At 34.2% G+C, this 22,740-nt stretch overlaps 1 protein-coding gene and 1 long non-coding RNA gene across 2 annotated transcripts in view; both read left to right on the top strand.

Annotated features, from left to right (window-relative positions):
• The window catches only part of LOC126888692 (uncharacterized), a 52,902-nt gene that overhangs the window by 22,454 nt on the left and 7,708 nt on the right, over window positions 1–22,740 (top strand). The window lies entirely within an intron of this gene.
• Window positions 467–5,542, top strand: LOC114329608 (uncharacterized). The gene is made up of 3 exons (XR_007699439.1): window positions 467–965; window positions 1,024–1,218; window positions 5,386–5,542. It is a non-coding gene; the product is annotated as an uncharacterized LOC114329608 (long non-coding RNA).

The following is a 22,740-nucleotide window of genomic DNA, read 5'->3' as shown; positions in this document are numbered from 1 at the left end:
CACGCCCAGATGGATGAAGTCACTAGTATGTTATATATCGCACACCTAGTTCAATAGTGCCACAAGTGCAAAACACAATATTCTCGAGAAATGAGCAAAACGTTCTGTAGTAAATGCGTTATGCCCTGTAAATAATTTAGTTTGAGAGTGACTGGCTTCAAAATTACAATTTAGGTAGTAAATTATACACTTATTGTCTGGATCTTATTACAATTTATTAAAAATAAAACTTTATTATTGTTTTGGTAGTTATGGCTTTATTGCATTGTGAAGAAAGTCATTTATAAAACAATACTTAGGAGATACGGCGGCAATATAATGAAAAAATCAATTGATTTTTGCAGTTGTGGCCATATTGAATTATAGCGGTTGTATTGTGGCAGTGTATATTATCGCCACGTCTCTCTTGATTTTTGCAGTTGTGGTCGTATTGAACGTATTGAATTACATCGGTTGTATTGACAAGAATCTACAGGTCGAGCAAGTCTCGTAAATTTCACGATTGCGAGCCACGCTTCACGCAACCGTGTTTGCGTACTTGTGTTTCGAGTTGCGTGGTCGTGCGGCGTTATATTTACCAAATTTAAATATAATCGTTTTCAAAATTAAATCAATATGTCAATATGGCTACTGGGTGTAAAAGATAAATCTTATTCTATCTGTTCTTAATGAGTTTTAGATAATTTTAGTTGTATTTCTTTGTAATTTTGTGTTGTACAAAGATTAATTTAACATTTTCTCTGGAAGTATTAATTTAGAAAGATAATATGCTTCATTGGTGTTGTGTTGTGTTTTGAAGTGTGAAATGCAAAGTAATTGTGATAAAGTCAAGATAAAGTTCACTTTTAAACTGAACTAAATAAGGTATCTGAGAGACAACAATGGTTAATTGCAATACAATGTACAGGTTTTACTAGCGAAATGAAAATTTTCCTGTCCTGTCTGCTGTAATCATTTTATATCTGGTAAGTTACAATTACAACAGTAACGATTTTTGAAGATGTTAACATTTTAATCTTATAGGAAAATCAGCCGACTTAATCGATAATAACAATCTCCAGATTGGGTTCCTTCAATAAATATGGTCTATAAACACAATGAAATAAGTTCCCCAAAATCTAAAATGGAGTGGTATCAAAGGAGAATTAAAGTGAAAAATATTCATATTGAAATTATTTATAAGGCACTGGACTGTCTTAAATTCTACAATAATACTAGGTGGGTAAATGATTTTAGACATTTTTCATTAAGAGTAGATTAAGATTAAGTAGATTTTCATTCAGTAGATTTAAGACTTGTTTACACAGGTAGAGTAATGATGCAAGTACTTGATAGAGTAGAGTAACTCTACCTGTAAAAATGCTCAGCACAGTAGAATAGCTGGTAGAGTGTATAGTTGGAGTTAAAGTAGAGTGACTAGCAACCTATGGCAAAGTAACTACTCTATGACCACCACTACTGCCAAAATGTCTACTCGGCTGCACACTCTACCCATGGAACACGCTCAATTATGGCAGAATAGAGTAGGTAGGAGAGTACATGGGGGCGCTGTCATTCTGGCTGGAATTGTGTTTTGTGTAAATAGTGAAAATGAAGTTCACCGAAGATGAAACTTTAAAACTTGTAGAGCTATAATACGGCGAATACCAGTGTTTATGGAATTTAGGTAGTGTATACTACAGAAATAAAAGTTTGCAGCAAGCTGCAGAGGATGAAATCGTAGAAAGAATGGCAAAGGGGGCTTTGGAGTAAACGAGCTTAAGCAAAAAATTAAGAATTTAAGGTGCACTTATAATCAAGAGTGTTTAAAAATACAAAAATCGGTTTCACTATACTAGCATCAGTACAGGGTGATCAGTTAAGGGTAGCGAGCATCCATATCTCATAAGATATTGGTCGTATAGATTTGAGAAAAAAAAATCATGATAAAAGTCGCCAAGAGAAATTGCTGGAAATTATTTTCGAGTTTGAGGCATAGTTTCGTCCGCTAGAGGGCATAACAACCAACACAAAGTAGAAAAATGGAATTTTTATAGAATTTTGTCTAATGAAAGTTTATCGATGATATCATTTTCATATTTACAGACCATTTCCCTACATTTTTTGTCTAAAACGTTTTGTTATATCTATCAAAATAAAGCGGTGGGGGAAGTTCAATTGTTTTTTTTAAACAAACCAAGGTTTCTTCCGTTTCTTTTGACCGATTTTAGCAAACTTAGGCTCATATGAAAGAGCATAATTTGCACTACAAAACGCTTATTTGGTTTTGAATTTTTTACGTTTGCTGTCGCCGCTAGATGGCGTTAACTGAAATGGTAGCAAATTTTTGAGTTTAAAAAAAAAAAAACAAATGTAATGGTATATTAATTTTTATATATTTTAAAAGAGGATAAATTTCTCTATAATTTAATGAAAAGAATTTATTATCTACCTTTTTTTGAACCGTTGATATTGACCAAAATATAATTTTATTACATTAAAAAATGGCACGCCACTGTTTTTTATCAAAATAAAAATCAGTTTTGTAATCTCTTATTAGTTGCTAACAAAAAGAACCTCTTGACTTTTTTTCGTTAGACAAACGGTTTTGGATTGAGAAAATAAGATATGTTTACATGGGGCGCCCATATCTCGAAACATTACTAATTTACTTTTTTTTCAATCTAAAACCGTTTGTCTAACGAAAAAAGTCAAGAGGTTCTTTTTGTTAGCAACTAATAAGAGATTACAAAACTGATTTTTATTTTGATAAAAAACAGTGGCGTGCCATTTTTTAATGTAATAAAATTATATTTTGGTCAATATCAACGGTTCAAAAAAAGGTAGATAATAAATTCTTTTCATTAAATTATAGAGAAATTTATCCTCTTTTAAAATATATAAAAATTAATATACCATTACATTTGTTTTTTTTTTAAAAACTCAAAAATTTGCTACCATTTCAGTTAACGCCATCTAGCGGCGACAGCAAACGTAAAAATTCAAAACCAAATAAGCGTTTTGTAGTGCAAATTATGCTCTTTCATATGAGCCTAAGTTTGCTAAAATCGGTCAAAAGAAACGGAAGAAATCTTGGTTTGTTTAAAAAAACAATTGAACTTCCCCCACCGCTTTATTTTGATAGATAGAACAAAACGTTTTAGACAAAAAATGTAGGGAAATGGTCTGTAAATATGAAAATGATATCATCGATAAACTTTCATTAGACAAAATTCTATAAAAATTCCATTTTTCTACTTTGTGTTGGTTGTTATGCCCTCTAGCGGACGTTTGACAAACTCGAAAATAATTTCCAGTAATTTCTCTTGGCGACTTTTATCATGATTTTTCTTTCTCAAATCTATACGACCAATATCTTATGAGATATGGCCGCTCGCTACCCTTAACTGATCACCCTGTACTATACTTGTACTCTCCTCATGTGAATGGTATCAAGCCATTTTTGGTAGAGTACTACCACTACTCTACTCTCCTCAAAACTCTACCCATGTAAACAAGTCTTTAGAAACAGTGGAAAATGAGGTAGCTAGTAGAGTAGTAGTAGAGTAAAATATACTGGTTTAGCAAATTACAATGTTTTAAGGTAATACAGTAGCGATAAACAGGTAGTCAAAACGTGTTCCAAGATTGTCACTGTAATTTTGAATATTTTTTCGAGGCATTTGGCACACGTATTCGTAAAATAATAAAGAATGGCGGTACAGAGCCCAATTTGAAAAATATATTAATATGTGGAAATTACTCTGTAATTATACAATATTTAAAAAACGAGCCTGTACCGCCATTAAGAAGAACAAAAAAATACACTTTCTTCAAATAAACTTTTATATCCGATGCCTAGATTTTGTGTAATTTTGGAACTACAGTGGAACCTCGATAACTCGGATTAATCGGGACCGCGGCCGATCCGGGTTACCGAAAATCCGGGTTAGCCGGAGAATATGGTAAAAATTAATAAAATACGGTATACTTACAGATAACCTCCATTATAATTACAAAAACATGAAACACATATGCACAGTACACATCTAAATTATCTATAGTTGTATAGAGTGTAGAGTTTTGTTCATTTCTTGGTAAAAAACTCAGTCATACTGTAGAGATGTACCGACAATATATGATGCTGCAATAAATTGATTAAAGATTCGCCTTTATCAATCCTACCTAATGTTTCTAGTTTCTTTTCCATTGTCACTACAACATTTTTACGTTTTGTTACCATTACGTAGACAAAAATCACGCAAACACAATCTGAAGCACGATTACAGAACGGAAGTGATTAATACGACTGTACTACACACAATACGGTCACAAGGAACAATGATATTTAAGAACAGACTAAGACCATTGTTTTAAAAAAGAATTTTTAAATAGTCACGTCTATTTTAAACAATGCTAAGACAGTTTGACATAAATAAAGGAAAAGGAATACAGACAGGTGCCTGTTCTTTCCGATAAGCCGAGACGATCGCTCTGCCGCCGTGTGCATGAATCATTTTTACTATTGTATATTATGTAGTTCAAATTACACAAATACACATTATCTCTCAAATATTATTTTGCCTACATATATTTTTATTTGATAAAATTGTAAAAGTGTTTATTTGTTAAATTTTTGTCTGATGAAAATCGGTTCGGGTTAGCCGGACTTCCGGGTTATCGGGGGCCGACTTATCGGGGTTCCACTGTACTAATGAAATAAAAAATTTTAGTAGTTCCAAAATAACACAAAATCGGATAAAAAAGTTGTATTTGAAAAAAGTGTATTTTTTTGTTCTTCTTAATAGCGGTACAAGCTCGTTTTTTTATATTGTATTTAATTACAGAGTAATTTCCACATATTAATATATTTTTCAAATTGGGCTCTGTACCGCCATTCTTTATTATATTACGAATATGTGTGCCAAATATCTTGAAAAAATATTCAAAATTACAGCCGCAATCTTGGAACACATTTTCGCTACCTGTTGATCGATACTGTTTCCTCTTAAGATAGTTTTAATAGTTATTTATGATATAAGTATTAAAAGTACAATTTTAAGACGCGCATGTGAAAGTTAACTTGAAAAAATAATTTTATTAATGTTTTGACTTCCACATCAGATGTCATTGTCAAAATACAAAATATTCATTATTATTAGGTTTGTTCTAGCAAACAGTCAAACTAGTCAAAAACCATCAGCAAACAGTTGGTCAGTAAAAGAACATAATGCAGTCACCAGTGCGATCCCCTCTACTCGCGCTGGTCCACTATTCGCTAATGGTTTCAAACTGATGCTAGAACAAACCTATTATTATTATGCATATCATTATCTGTAAATAATATTTCTTCTGATTGTTAATTGTAAAGGATAGAAAAATTACCATTTATTTTATTTTTTTTAGAATCAGCTGAGAGAAGTGGTCTACAAAAAACCAGGAAGGAAACGGAATATGTGGCTACGAAAGGCAAAAGAAAGGTTTACAAAGCAAATGTGACACATTTTTTTGAAATATTTAGGAATATCAGTAAATTGCATTAAAAAATGTATGAAAAGATTTTGTTCAATCAAAATGTTTATATTTATCAAGGATGTATTATTTGGTATGGCCACATATCGTCAGTGATGTAATAATACATCCTATCTGTTTTTTCATGAGTTTTGTAAGAGAGACTAAAAACTTGTCTTAGGGTCACCTCCTGTTTTCATATATTTTTTGACTTGTTTTGTAGTAAATTAAACTATCTATGAACTACAAAACAAGTCAAAACTTACATATGAACACAGGAGGTGACCTTAAAACATGTTTTTCCATCTCTCATACAAAACTCATGAAAAAACAGATAGGAGGTATTGTCACATCAGCAAAAATGTACAGTGATGAGTGCCCTAATAACCGGCAAAATATGGGCAACATATTTAGTTGTGAGATAAAAAGAAATGAAACTAGTTGAGCTGGGAAATTTAGCGAAATTAACCTTTAAATTTACGTTATATTGATCCCACCTTTACACATATCGGAGGAGTATGTCAACTAAAACTGTCACTGTGACAGTGGTAGTTTCCAAACTCGTCTGATACGTCTGAAGGTGGTACACAATCAATACAATCTAAATGTATAAGTTAATATCGCTACCCAGCTCGACTAGTTTCATGTCTTTTTATCTCACTACTTAATACATCTTTTGTGCTATTTTGCCGGTTATTACAGCGCTCATCACTGTATTTCTGGTATATCCAGGGAATGTCTACAAAATATATTTTGAATGTCCAGAGAACATTCGTGGACATTCATGGAATGTTCCAATAAAACATTCAGGTAATGTTTAAAATGGTGACACAGGATTTTCCTGGGATGTTCAGGGAACATGTTTTCGGGGATATTCCAGGAATTTTTCAATGTCTGTGTACCTTCTATGGACCTATATGGAATATTTTGGTGTTATTACCGCCGCACTCCACTTGCGATTTGTAATCAGGAAGATTGAACACATTGTTTCAAATACAAGTCAATCCATTTGTGACTAAATAATCATGGATTGACTTCTATTTGAAAGAATGTGTTCAATCTTCACAACTACAAATCGCAAGTGGAGTCCGGCGCTTAGAGCTACTTCCTTTTCAGTATTATGTATTATACTACAGAAATCAGGAACTTTCCTTCTAAATATATGTATGCATCTTGGCCATCAAACATATTCTTCCAAACATTTTTTTAAGGGGTTACATAGGTCTTGTGGGTAAAAAAAGTGACTTTTTAAAAAAATTATATCTCGAAAACTAAAATTTATTTTTATTTATAATTGGAACATGTAAAAGTATAGTACTTAAGGTAGTCTCAAAAAAAGTTTCAGCCAAAAATATTCATTTTTGTAGAGTTTAAGTTTTTTTGCGTTGGCAGCATAACTAAGTCCAGTCTCATCTGAAATCAAAAAGTTTCTTGTAGTTTATACCTCTGGCTAGAATATGAACGAAGGAATTAAAAAAAAAATGAAATTTGAAGATTTTACATAAGTTTAAACACATTTTTGACCCCAATTTTTCTCATTTTTAAAGTAGTTTTTTTTATAAAACAAAAATGACCTCATCTAATAAAAAATCTTTTGTTCATTCACTAGCCAGAGGTATAAACTACAAGAAACTTTGATTTCAGATGAGACTGGACTTGTTATGCTGCTCACCGCAAAAAAGGGCTGTTGTCGAAAAATTGCAGTCCACTCTACAAAAATGAATATTTTTGGCTGAAATTTTTTTGAGAGTACTATACTTTTACATGTTTCAATTATAAATAAAAATAATTTTTAGTTTCCAAGATATAATTTTTTTAAAAAGTCACTTTTTTTACCTGCAAGACAACAACTTAACAAATTGTTGATTTCAAATTGTAGCAGTTGTTTTGCAAAGTATGCTGCCCTCTTGTATTTTCTGTGTTATCTTCATCATACAATTACTTCATCTAAAAACTTTCTGCGATATATTCGCAACAACAAAAACAAACAAAACAAAAAAAAAAATAAAACAAAAGTTTAACCACCTTCACACCACAGAATCAAGCAATCAAGTTACACAAATTTTCAAACACCTCACCTGACGACACAGCGTCTCAAGTACGATTGCGCGAATTGGTAAATATAACTCCGCACGACCACGCAACTCGAAACACAAGTACGCAAACACGGTTGCGTGAAGCGTGGCTCGCAATCGTGAAATTTACGAGACTTGCTCGACCTGTAGATTCTTGTGTTGTATTGTGGCAGTGTATATTATCGCCACATCTCCCAGTTATGGCCGTATTGCATTTTCAAAACCTCCAACAACCCTACAGTGAAATACCGAAATAACTCACTTTATACTTATCCAAAACAATATTTTAGTTCAAGCTGTATTGCATTAGATGGGCCATTATATAGGCAATATTCTACAGCCTTAACCCAAAATTCGAATTTTTTGCAGTTGTGGCACAATTGAACTAGGTCTGCGATATGTCAAAAGATCATATTTTAAAAATCTAATACCTTTTGTATTTACCATTTTTTTCTAATTCTGTAAATAAAGCAGTTTACAGGGGGGTCAAAATATAGTGAATAACCCTGTACATCTCATTTACTGTCCGCGTCCGTTGTTGAGAGTGTCCGTCTAAGGGAGTTAAAGGGTTCAGGTTTATACATCGCCGAATGATTTTTGTTTTAAAAATCGTCCGTATAGAGGAGGTGTCCGGCGAAGAGAGGTGTCCGTTAAGAAAGAGTTTACTGTAAATTTAATAGTGGTTTACTTAGTTACGTATATCTACCCCGTAGACATAAAATAATATTAAACATATTTATGCAATATTTTGGGAGGTGCTTGAGTTGACGGTTTTCCTCATTTTACCGACCCACACTTTTCTAAAACGAAACCGGAGAAAATGTAACGACGGAGAAGAACAAAATTCTTCGAGCATATTGGTGTGCTCGACGATGCAAAATGGATATCCCCCACAGTTTTTGTAAGTGCACACTCTCATTACTTTCAGCAACATAATGTAGTCCCTTGTTTATATTGTAAAAAAAAGAGTGGGGTCTAAATATTTTCCTGTTGTATCTTAACGATGAGATTTTGTAAAAACCTAGGCGTGAACTTAAAAAAGGGAGACGAGGAATAATATAAGGATTTAAAACGTTTACTGTTTATACTGTATATACTTACTGTTCTAAAACTAAACAAAACGACATCCAAAGAGCCGGAGATCTAAATATTTCTTATGTTGGAAAACAAATTCTGGCGACAGCTTAAATCCGAGCTTTTTATAGTTTGCAAAGTAAACGAAAAGGAACGATAAATAAAATAGACTTGAGGAATTTACACTTTGCAGTTTATCTAAGCCAAGTTCCAACAAATTTAATTCCTAGTACTCAATGTGTACTAAAATAAAGAAAGTGTTAAACTAAAATAAAGAAAGACAGCTAAAGATTTAGTTTCGACACAGAGTTCCATTTAGGAACTGTGATAAAGAACCAGTTAGATCCAGACATATAAATAAAACTACTTTTGTGAAAATGAAGTAATTTCTTTGCAATAAACAACTCAGTTTAAAACCAAGGCAAAGAATGGTTAAGTGTTATGTTTGGTAAGTACTTTTGTATGGTGCAGAAGTGTGGACGCTAAAAGTATCGATACTGATAAGAATTAAAGCATTGAAAATGTGGACTCATGACGAATGCTGAAGATATATTGGACAGCAAGAAAAACTAATGAAGCAGTAATAAGGAGGGTCCACAAAGATACAAAGGGAAGAAAATTTCAAAAACATCGAAATTAGAGGGGCATACGAGTACCTAAAAAGATCAGAAGTGGGTATAAACCTCAAACAAGTCTATGTAAAGATGAAAGTGGGCAAATAATCAGTGACCAACAGAAAGTCACAGAAACCTGGAAGCATTATTTTCAGACCCTACTTGGAACACAAAGTAGACATGAAAGATGAAATGGGTATGAACTACGTAGAAGAGAATGAAGTAGATAATGGAGTAGAAGCTCCAACTACAGAGGAATTTTCGAATCTATTAAGGCCCAGAAAAATAATAAAGCTCCGGGAGTTGACGAAATACCAGCAGAACTGTATAAGGAAGGTGGCGACCACCTAGCAAGTCACATCCACGCTCTCATCAAAGACATATGGCAAGAAGAGAAAATACCCGACGACTGGAAGAAAAGTATAGTATAAACGATCTATAAAAAAGGAGACAAATTCCAGTGCAAAAACTACCGTGAAATGTCTCTACTATGTACAGCATATAAAGTCCTCACTTATATTATAAACCAGCAGCTCCAACCACTAGCAGAAAATATTATTGGAGAGTATCAGACGGGCTTCCAACGGAGAAGATCGACACTGGATCAAATATTTACAGTCAAACTGATCTTGAGAAAATCATGGGAACACGATATTGATGTTCACAACGTGTTTGTAGACTTCAAACAGGCAGACGACTCAGTCAAAAGGAACAAACTATACTATATATTGGCTGAATTGGCAATACCACACAAGCTAATAAGACTCATTAAAGCCACAATGGATGAAACTCAAGCATGTGGTCGAATACGAAACCACCGGACAGACTTTTTCAAAATTTCGCAGGAACTAAAGCAGGGAGATGGGCTGGCTCCAACATTGTTTAACCTCGCACTCAAGTATGCGGTTAGGCAAATGCAAACTGGACGAGGAAACCTACTGACCAACCGAACGGTTCAACTGGCCGCTTATACCGATGATATTAGTATTATGAGTAGAACATCAACAGGAGTACAGGAAACATAGGCAAAGTTAAAAACACAAACAAAAATGATATGTCTGGAAATTAACACAGAAAAAACAAAAATAATCACTTAGACGAGAAGAAATATAGTCCCACAAAACATTATACATGAAGAGGACATTGAAACGGTTGGAAAGTTTACATACCTGGGAGTAGAAATATATGCCGACGGATCAGAAGATGGAGAAATACGAAAGAGAATAACGCAGGCAAACATAGCTTATTTTGCCCTCTCCTATATATTTTGGTCTAAAAGTGTCTAAAAACCGAAATACAAAGATGAGAATCTATGAAACTTTAATTCGACCAATAACATGTTATGGCAGTGAACCCTGGGTCCTGAAAGAAATATCCAAAAACAAACTCGACACATTCGAAAGGAAAGTACTGAAAAGAATACTAGGACCTGTGAGGGAAAACGGAATCTTCAGAAGTCGATACAACAATAAACTTTATCAACTTTATAAGAAATCACCCCTGTCAGACTTCATTAGAATACAAAGATTGCGATGGGCCGGACATGTGATAAGAATGGGAGAAGATAGGCTAACAAAAAGAGCACTGAATGCTAGAATGCAGGAAAAGAGACCGGTTGTAAAGCCAAGAAAGCGCTGGGAAGACACAGTAAACAGCGACGCAGAGACAAGCAAGGGTGAAGGCAAGAAATAAAGAAGGCCAAAGCTCAATTTGGTCTGTAGTGCCGTAGACGAAGAGAAGAAGATAAAGAACCAGTTTTAGAGCAAAAACCGTGAAAGAATGGACTAATTGACTAAGGACAAGAAAGATTTTACCCACTGGTAAAATCAAAGTACAATTTTTATGAAGTTGTGTAGAAAATAATTACATTTTATAACTACTAACTTAATAACATTATATAAAAGTTTACTATAAATGCTAAGTCCAATGGTTTGAACCTCTTTAACCTACGCTGTTCTTGAGAATTGTCTAGGATAGGAGGTTAAGTACAAACTGGTTTTCATGATCCTCCAACTTGGCAATGTATGCAGCGCTACGTTTTGTGATGACTTCTTGTACCATATCCGTTTTAAGGTCTCGGTGAATATTTCTGTTGTTGATGTACCAAGGTGCATTAGTGATGGTTCTGAGGATTTTTGATTGGAAGCGTTGGATGATTTCGATGTTAGAGTGACTGGCTGTTCCCCATAGTTCCAACCCATATGTCCAGATCGGCATAAGTATTGCCTTATAGAGCAGCAATTTATTATTCAGAGATAGTCTTAATGAACGGTAACAACCAATACATATTTCTGAATTGGAGACCTAGTTGCTTTCTCTTGGTCCAGATATGTTTCCTCCATGTGAGACTTCTGTCCAAATGAATACCAAGATATTTTACCTTATTGGCAAGAGGCTGATTGGCCTGTACGATATAGTTTCTTCTTGAGGTTTCCCCGGTTTGAGAATGGTTATTATCTGAGACACTTTCCATTGATCAGGAAAGTAACCAAAGCTTAATATGGCATTGAATATAAACGTTATAAGTTTTATGCATTTGATAGGTAATTCTTTCAATACTTTTCCACTGATCAAATCGTACCCTGGAGATTTTCTATCGTGTAAATTATTAATAGCTAAGATGACTTCGGACGATTTAAATTTCGGAATAGGCAAACTAATTTGATATGGACTTTGAAGAAATGAGAATACGCCTACTTCCACAGGTGAATTCATTTGATTGGGAGTAAACACTTTGGAGAAATACTATGCAAAACAAGTTGCTTTCTCTTGTGCACTACGCGCCCATTCTCTGTCCGATTTTCTGATTGGAGGTGACGGTTTCTGGGGCTGTTTCAGTTTTCTCGTGGCTTTCCATAGCGAATAATCGCTATCTTTAGTGGAATCTAAATTTTCCAAGTAGTACTGAAGTGATTGGTTTTTGAGATCTTCGAAGAGCTTTTTTAATTCCCTTAATGCACTATTAAATCTTCGCTTATCAGCAGGATCTCTGGTCTGTTGCCATCTTTTCCTCAATCTTCTCTTTAGCAAAATTTTTTCTTTGACAACTTGTGGGCAGTCATTTATTATGCATTTATTTTGTATTGTTGGTGTTGCTTGCCAGACAGCTGATTGGATATTTGTAGTTAGTTGTTCCACAGCAAGAAATAGGTCCTCTTTGGTTTTTAGTGGAATATCTAGAGACACCTTGTTCTCCAGGATAGATCTGAATTTTGACCAGTGTGTGCGTCTGTTATGAAGTGAGGGGGATATTTCTTTAATAAGTACCTGGGTTCCAACTGTGAATAGTATAGGCGAGTGATCATAAGATAATTCGTAGCATGATGTATCTTTTATATTAGACCTAGGGATGTTCTTAACTACAGCAAAATCGACCAAATCGGGGATTTTATTTCTGCCCGAGGGCTAGTATGTTGGTTCGCCGGTTGATGAATAATCCATATTATTTGATTCTATGATATTTAAGAGAACTCTACCTCTCGGAGTGATTAGTCTTGATCCCCACCTGGTATGTTTGGCATTATAGTCCCTTGCTGCTATGAAGCTGCTCCCAAGTGAATTGTAATAATCTTTAAATTGTTCGTTTGTGATAGAGTGTCGTGGGGGCAATACAGCGCAGATACTGTAAGTGGTCCATCCCAGTCTTCAACTACAATATTGGTCGCTTGAATATCATTTGTTTGGTACTCACCAGCATTATGATGTTTTATTGTATTTCTAACTATAATAGCAGAGCCTCCATGTTCTGATCCATCTGGATAATTAGTAGTATATATAGTATAGTTTGGAATTTTAAGGTAACTTTTTTGTGTAAAGTGAGTTTCGGATATTAGCAGTATATCTATTTTATGAAGGTGTAGAAAGTATTTGATTTCCTGTGTATGTTGTGATAAGCGAAAACTTACTTGTGTGAAAATGAAGTCCTTTCTTTGCAATAATCAACTCAGTTTAAAACCAAGGCAAAGAATGGTTAAGTGCTTTGTTTGGTATGTACTTTTATTTGGTGCAGAAGTGTAGACGCTAAAAGTATCGATACTGATAAAAATTAAAGCATTGGAAATGTGGACTCATAGACGGATGCTGAAGATAACTTGGACAGCAAGAAAACTAATAAAGCAGTACTAAGGAGGATCCACAAAGATAGAGAACTGCTAAGGACTGTTAAACAACGGAGAATGTCATATCTGAGACATACAGTGAGGGGAATTCGATATAAAATATTACAACTGATCCCTAAAAACAAAATAGAGGGACGTAAAAGTGTAGGAAGAAGAGAAAGAAGAAGAAGGAGATCACCACCATCCGCTTATGCAAAATTCATCCCCTTTGACTCTAGAGCGACCTGTAACGTGGTACGTTAACCCTTAGCATTGAACATACATCTTTACGTTAAAAGACGACATATTAACACATAATAATTTTTACGAACAGAAGCTACGGGTGAAGGATACTACCCCAGTATACATTAAAAATTATCGTAATACCCCACATACTCAAACATCGGAAGTCAACGCGCAGGTAAAAAAAATGCTAAGGCAAGGTATCGTAGAACCATCAACGTCGGAATACAATAGTCCAGTAGTTTTAGTACCTAAAAAATCAATAGATGAAAGCAAGGCGTGGAGATTGTGCATCGATTTTAGACAACTTAATAAGAAGCTAGTCACAGATAAATTCCCGTTACCGCGCATAGATGCAATTCTAGATCAATTGGGAAGATCTAGTTGGTTTTCAGTCCTAGACCTAATGTCGGGTTTCCACCAAATCCCACTAGAAAAACCCTCAAGAAAATACACCTCCTTCAGTACAGAGAAAGGATCATTTCAGTACATAAGATTATCATTTGGGTTAAACATAAGCCCAAATAGCTTTTCAAGAATGATGTCGATAGCATTCTCAGGATTGACACCCGAAAAAGCATTCCTATATATGGACGATATAGTTGTAATAGGCATATCAGAAAATCATCACTTAACAAACTTAAGAAAGGTATTCGAAACATGCCGGAAATTGAACCTCAAGCTAAATTCAGAAAAATAAAAACACAGGCCTACCAAAAAATTGTTTTGGTGCCGTGAATCCTTAAGCTGATTTTTACTATATTAGGGGCGATAAATCGAAATATGGATTTCGTTTTTTTGTGTCAGCTCTAGTTTTATGGATATGGCAAAATCCGAAATTAGAGCTTTAATATTTGAGATAATGAAGAATGTGCTATTCAAATGAATGAACATTGTTAATTAAACTTATTCCTCAGTATATATTTGTTGTCCTCACTGTATTATGCCTTATTTATGCAAGAAACTTTATTATCGTTACATTACTATTTTATAAGGAAATAAAACAGCTTGGAGAGTATTTTTAAACTTTTAAAATCATACATTTACCACTTGTAAACCCATTCAGCCTCCATCTAATAATGGCTCATAGCCCATGGAAATGGGTCCTTCCTACGTAGGCTTCGCCTACATAGGAAGGAAGCGTCCCCAGATAAGTATGGAAAAACTTAAAGCTGGAATCTTTGATGGACCACAGATCAGACTTCTTACAGAGGATCCGGATTTTGTGGGGCCAATGAATGAAGTAGAGAAAAAAGCTCGGCTTTCATTTGTGGATATTATGAAAAATTTTCTGGGAAATCACAAAAGTGAAAAGTATGCTGAGCTGGTAAACCGTTTGCTGAATGACTTCCAATCACTTGGGAATATGAGCATCAAAGTCAACTATCTTCACAGCCACCTGTACCGTTTTGCTGAAAACTTAAATGACACAAGTAATGAGCAAGGTGAGAGACTTCACCAAGAGATAAAAACCATTGAGGACCGCTACCAAGGAAGACGGGGAATGGGCAGCCTATGGAAAACTCAAAGACATCTTCAAAAGCGATGTACCAATTTCTTTAAAACGTAAAACATGTGACGTTGTGTAAAACATGTGACAATGTTTGTTGCCTGTGGTGACTTATGGTGCCGAAACTTTGACATTGATAGCTACAACTTCTAAAATGCTGCAAATAGCTCAGAGGAAACTGGAAAGGTCACTGCTGAGTATATCGCTTCGTGACCGAGTTGGAAATTAAGACTTGGACTAAGAACATGAGTTACCGATGTAATTTCCCGAATTGCCACCCTGAAATGGAACTGGGCCGGGCACGTCGCCCGAATCAGTGATTGGAGGTAGACGAAGAGATTACTTGAGTGGAGGCCGAAATTAGACAAAAGAAGTAGAGGAAGACCCCTACTCGTTGGACTGACGATCTCAAGAAAATGTCAAGAAATTGGATGCAAAGTGCTCAAAATGGAGCACAATGGACAAAAATGAGGGAGGCCTATGTCCAGCAGTGGACGCAAAGGGCTGGATGATGAAATGGCTTAAAATATACGTATTTTTTAATTGTTTGGTTTTTATTTTAATTTAGGATATTCATATCAGCATATTCGAATTTTAATGCATAAAAGCTGGCATGATCTACGTTATCTTGAAAACTAGAGCTGATAGAGCAAAACTAAGGCCATATTCGGAATCAGCACCCCAAATATACCCAAAATCAGCTTTAAATAGTTCGGCACCACAAACACTGTAGGCCTGTGCAATTCTTCCGAAAATAGGTTACTTACTTAGGACATAACTTATCTCAAGACGGTGTACGACCAGATAAAGCAAAATATTCGGTAATTGAGAATTATCCTACCCCTAAAAACGCTGAAGAAGCAAAAAAATTTGTGGCTTTTTGTAATTATTACAGACGATTTATTACGAAATTTGCAGAAATTTGTATACCGCTAAGTAGATTAGCAAAGAAAAAAGGGAAATTTGAATGATCGACGGAGTGCGAAAATTCTTTTCAAAAGCTAAAAACTGCATTAGCAAACCTACCTATACTTCAATATCCTTACTTCAACAAACAATTTATTTTGACAACGGATGCATCTAATACAGCATGTTCAGCAATTCTGAGTCAAAACTATGATGGTATAGATTTGATCTTCCCATAGCATACGCATCACGTGCCTTCAAGAAAACTGAAATCAATAAGCCTATAATTATGAAAGAACTGCTAGTTATACATTGGGGGCATAAATCATTTTAAATGCTATCTATATGGGGCACCGAAATTTATTATTAGAACAGATCACAAACCATTGACCCATCTGTTTTCCATGACAGAACCTACATCTAAACTCACAATAATTAGGCTAGATTTGGAGGAATACAATTTTGACATACACTACGTCACAGGCAATAATAACTACGAGGATAGTATTTCAAGAATATCCGGGATCAGCTGAAAGGCTTATATATTGATAATACTCATATCTTGGCAAAAACAAGGGCCCAAGCAAAAAAAATGCAAGGACTAAGGAAGAGTGGGGAAAGCCCGTCCCCAATCAAACAAAGACTGACACTTACAGTAGGAAAAAGCTGTAAGGAAGGTACTAAATAACTTAGAATCACACAAGCTACCAATCCTGTCTTCTGTGGATAACCGTATTTCTCTCGAGATGAACATACGGATCAGAAAGAGGATACGGGTTTGCCAAAGACTGCCTACCAATTTTACCAACTTTGATTTAGGTCAAACGTTGGGAAAGCTTAATCAGCTTGCGGAGGCTAGAGGAATTAAAATAATAAAAATATATATGAATAGTGTGACTAACTCCAATTCAGTCGAATTCGGGGCAACGCTGAAAAAACACCTGAAATCCGGGACTTCTCAATGAAAAACGGGCCATTTTTTTTAATACTATAGAACTGTAATATATTTGTCATTTTATTTATTATTTAACAGTTTTATGTTGATAATGATATATTTGATGGGATTCAGCCACAACTGGTTGTAATGATAATTACATTTTTGTTAGTTTTTGACTTGACGTTTTGACTTGGAAATTGTTGACCAATCTGGAAATTGTTCTCAAAAAGGAAAAGTTAGAAAATTAGCTCCATGTTAATATAATTTTAGGTTAATATAAAGATATAATTGTCATTACGACCAATGGTGGCTTAATCACATTTTTATGTTGATTACTTCTTACTATTGTAGCTTTTTTCTTAAAATTATATTATTCTCTTGCGATGAGTAATACCACCATATAAAATGTATGCATTTTGGATGTGGTATTAGAATATTACTCTATAAATTGTCGACTTTTTTCATCCCACCAATTCAATTTGATGTGAATTCTTAGAAAACTAACGTATTCAAATTTTCAAAATATAATTTTACCAAAACGTTGAAAATTCGGATGGCCCGGAAGCCTTGTTCGGGACGACGGGACACGACTTCGTAATTCGGGCCATGTGCCGGATTTTTCGGGCTAGTTGGTCACACTATATATGAATGACATTATTTTCACAAACTGCACAATCACAGAATTTATAGAGAAAGGATATAAAGTATAAAAAATATAGGTAGAAATATGCATTTGCGAAGTACCTAAAACAATAACAGAGAAAGAAGAAAATGAAGACGATAAATGAGTGGACATGAGGAATCTACAATTTGCATTCCACAATACGTTAATTTGTCTAACTACTGTTTTGTGTAAAAGATATTTGTTCATCGGATTCAGGGTTAGACTTTTAAGATGTAAAATCTCTTAAATATATCTTTTATTAACGGCTTAGGAGTTACTTTAGGTGAAAGACTTTACTGGGTGAAGCCTATCACCTTAAAGGCCTATCCATAAAGGCTTCTAAACGGCATTGGTTTATCATAAGAAATGAAAGGTATTTTTTTATTATTTCTACTAGATAAAATTATTGTTGCCTTGTAAGATCTACCTTAGAATATTTTCGTGTAGTTTGGTCATCGCCGAAAAATTTCCTTCAACATCCTCCTTCTTTATTTTTGAGCAAGATAGCTATCATTAGGCAAGTAACTCTGACCTTGAGTGGGAAACTCACAGTAATTTCTGCAAATTTTTAATTAGTCAAATCAAATATGACGTAAACTTTAAAACTATTTATATAATATTATTTTGGTCATGGACTGAATTAATGGCACAACTCAAACAACTTATTTTTGACAAGGAATAGGTGAATGTTAAATGTTAATAAGAATCAATACCGGTACAACTCATAATTCAATATTTTAAGCCGTAATATTATAAGACGTAATATATTATAGGCCGTAAAATGGCAGAAGTCATGCTAGTATAATAATATTATGTAATTAGTCCAAAATATGGGCTGCATTAAGCGCTGGTTTCCTCGAAAGCGGTGCCGACAAACTGCGACCATAACACTGCGATGAATGACGTCATAAAAAACTGTACTATGCAAAATAATAGCGGTAGTTCCCAAGGATGCGTTGGAAGCCACCGCTTGCTGAGTTTGCACATTCCATTGTAGCAGTGAAGAACTTTGAATTTTTCACCGTAATCTGACGTCATCGCAGTGCTACGGTCGGAGTTTGTCGGTGCCGCTTTCGAGGACACCAGCGCTTTACTGACACTACTCAGTTTGCGTCCAACTCTCGATAGCATCAGGGCACATTCTTGTCATCAACAGCGACATATTTTGAGTTGGGTCAGTGTTGAAGAAATATTTGGCTTTCTCTAGTGGCATTTATTGTTTACCGTAATCCCCAGTTAGTCTATTTAATAGAAAAAGGGCTTGCAATAGTGCAAGACCACAGCATTCTTAAATGACTCTTTAGAGAAGGTATCAAGTTAAAGATAATCTTCGTTTAAGCAAACTAAGCATTTTTTGCATTTTCTTTAGCAATAAAAACCTTTAAACCCAGTTATTTCAAAATATGATATTTTGAATTCTGCCGCTATTGCAGCCCATGAGCGATTTGTAAAAATACTTTTTTACTGCATAAAGCCTTATTTAAAATACACTGACAATTCTTTCTGATTAATCCCTTCACGTCCACACAGGTTCTCCTGGAATAATACAAGAAAAAAGTAAAACGAAAGAGGCTCTTTTGTATGCAAAGCGACTTTCCGTTCGCGATCTCCATTATTTTCTTGGCTCTTAAGATAAAGTTTGACTCCCGGCTTAACTCTTTGTGGTTGCAAATGCTGTTTACAAGTTTATATCCTTTTCCTATGCCGAGATACAGACTTCAAGTAGATTGCAGTTCAGATTTTCTAACAGTTTGCTGACATAAAAGAAAATTAGTGCATTTTATCTTAATAACTGCGTCTAAGATGATAAATGAAAATCTCAAATAGAACAATATACGGGATGTTTGTATATAAAGGAGGAATAACTTTGCTTATCGCTTTAAATAAAATTTTCACGACCATCATACTGAAAAGATTTGAGCGTGCCATTGACAGCTTAATATCTCATGCTGCTAAATGGAAAATTTTAGAGCTAAGAAACATTCGGCATAAAATATTTTCCACTATGAAGTCACTGTACACTATAGTCCAAGTAATGAAACTTAAAATAGGACAAAACCTCGCAATTTTTACAGAATGGATCGATTTGCTTGAAAATTTGAGAATAAGTAGTGGATAGTCCAAGGATCAAAATCTATATCATGCCAAAAGGCGCTTTTACCATGGGGGTGACATGGGGGAAAACATTCAATATAAGCAAAAACATTCTATACATTTTTATGATAAAATTAATAGTTTTCGATTTATTCGCCATCGAAAATGTTAGTTTTATATCGAAAAAATCAACGTTTTTAATCAGTTTTCTGCTAATAACTCAAAAAGTTTTCGTTTCATCAAAACAACTTTACTTAACAAAAATGTACCTTTTGAAAAAATAAACAAAACCGTTTTTTTTATTTTCTTTAAGATAGGGTGGCCATACGTCCCGGTTTGGCCGGGACAGTCCCGGTTTTGACCGCTTTTGAGGGCGTCCCGTCGGTTTCAGAAAATTCCCTAAAATGTCCCGGTTTCACGCAAAAATAAAAAAATGTATATTTTTACTAACAAAGATAATAATTTATTAATAGTTTCATCGCAATTCATAAAAGCTTAAAAAAAACTAGTACAGTTTTAAAAAGTGCATGAAAATGTATCGTGTATGTGCTACTTAATGCGTGTTTTGTTGCATCGGCTGTACTTCGCGATGAACGAGAAGCTTTTCTTGTTGACTGTACACTGTACCGTCAGGTGCGCCTACCGACATGCACATTCGACAGAAGTGCAAAATTCTCTCCCTAAAGGTCTAGTCGCCAGTGCGTGGACAAAACTAAAGTAAAAACTCCTGTTGAAGAGCGATGGAAGCAAATATTCGCAAGGCTTTATAGTAAGGATATTGCATACGATACTATTTTGAAAGTGGTCGAATTTGCTATGTGTTTGCCAGGAACTAGTGCTCCCGTAGAAAGAGTATTTTCCATCATGAACAACTTGTGGTCAAATGAGAAATCACGACTTCATATAACAACAATGAGTTCAATGTTGATGGTTCGAGTGAACTTTAAATACACCTGCGACCAATTTTACGAGATGCTCTTGAAAAACAAAGACGCATTGAGAAAAATAAGTAGTTCCCAAAAATACTTTTGGTATGAAAAAGAAAAAGAATCTGATGAACAGGCAGGACCCTCAAACTAAAAATAAGTTTAAAGTGGAAGTGGGCCATTTTTTGTTAGTGTAAGAAGAAACACGAATTTGCTATGATTTATAAGTTTTTAACCTTGTAGGTAATAAATAAGAAGAAACATAATGTTAGTTTTGTTTCACAAACCAACCCATTTCCATGGATTAACTTCACCGGGGGACCCCCTCCCCCCCCCCGGTAACTACGATGTCCCGGTCTGAGCCAAACCATTTATGGCCAACCTACTTTAAGACCAATAATAAATAATTGAGCTATACTTTATTACATGTTGGCTCTTCTTCGTCAAATGCTAAATATTGTAGTTTAAAAGTCAAACGACTGGAAAACAATGCATTTTTCGAAGATAATTTGTTGAAAATAATTTAAAGTATTTAAAAATATGTATCTCTAGAAAAAAAATCTCCAGCTAAAAACATTATGTACTTATAATGAAAAGAATGTCAGTCCCTATTTTTTTCAGCAAAAAAGTGGTCGTAAACAACCCCCTAATCACCACCCTAATTAAAATTTGTCATTGACCTGATTTCGTTTTCTTCATTTATGTATTGTTAATAGGTTCTAGAAGTTTGATCGGCTTAGGATGATTAGTTTTTAAAAAATGAATTTAATAGCGAATAACGAGTTTTTGTAGTTTGGTAAAGAATACCCTTTCCTTCAGAATAGAAAGATTAGCATCAGAGATACGAAAATATATTTAAATATGAAATTGTAGCTTATTTAATTCCCAAGAACTTGATTCCCAAAAATTTTTTTACGGCAAAAATTAAGTGAGCTATTGACCATTAAAACTTGTAATACCATGCAAAAACCACCTTTACCAACCCTTTCAATGCCAAATCTTTTTGTGAATGAGAATTTTAAAAGGATTTAATATTAATAGCCTGATAGATCTTCTAAAAACCTACAAAATTCTTTTTTAACGAACTTTCTAAGTATTCCAGAAAGCCACTGCGCAATCCGCTAGGAAAAATATTCCGATTTGGATTTTTTACACAATCTTACTCAAAAAGGACCCCTTTTACCAAATTTGCATGTTGCCAGGACCAAAAGTGGGTCAAAATTTTTTTTAACGTTTTTTTTTCGAAAATTATTTTTTGGCATGGAACAAAGTTTTTTTAGGTTTTTTGAAGTTATACTTCTTTACCGGCGATAGAGGGTGATTTTTTTATATGTTAAAACCTATCAGCCCGGCGCATGCGCATTATAACTTTGTTCTGATTGGATGTTCAAATGACATGTCAAAAATTATCCGATATGGCAGCTGTGGTTTGGAGGTAAAGGTAAAGGTAAACAAATGTATAATATATTAGTTTTATTGTTGTGAGGACAGAAACAAAAAAGTTTATAATATTGTAGTGACTTTTAAATAGTTTTTAAAAGCAACAGGTACGTAATAATTGTTAATGTATCATAGGTATAAACCTACCTATTTGATCTGCCAAAATACATAGTATGTAATACTTTTATTTATATAATTTTATTACCATCAAAATTTCTATCAATATTCACCTAATATATTGTTTTTTTACTCTATGTTTTGTTGTATTTTTTCAATTCTAAATCATTTCAATTCAAAATTAAAATAATTTGATCAATTTTCAAAATATCAAAATATCACAAGTTTAATCCGTTTAGTTAGTCGATCTTCGTAAATAATAACACATAGTGTCCGTGGCTAAGCGGAGAAGGCGAAGGAATTCCAATACCAACCGCTCTTATCAGCGCTGGTTCGAGTCCCAATAGAAACTTTCTTTTTTGTTTTTTTTTAATACATTTTATGATTGTAAGTATATTTATTATATAATTGTACTTTAAGAAAATACGTATTTAGTTAAAAAAAATTTCGTCAATTAATGTTCAGACATCATTTGTGGCTTGTTTAATGTGTTTGTGTGTGTTTTATTCTTTTATTATTTTAATTTTTGGCACTGTTCTAATAAAAATGTTTG

Source organism: Diabrotica virgifera, chromosome 7, assembly GCF_917563875.1.
Source record: "Diabrotica virgifera virgifera chromosome 7, PGI_DIABVI_V3a".
NCBI lineage: Eukaryota > Metazoa > Arthropoda > Insecta > Coleoptera > Chrysomelidae > Diabrotica > Diabrotica virgifera.
Note: the sequence above shows the minus strand (reverse complement) of the source record. Positions and strands in the feature narration are given on the sequence as shown.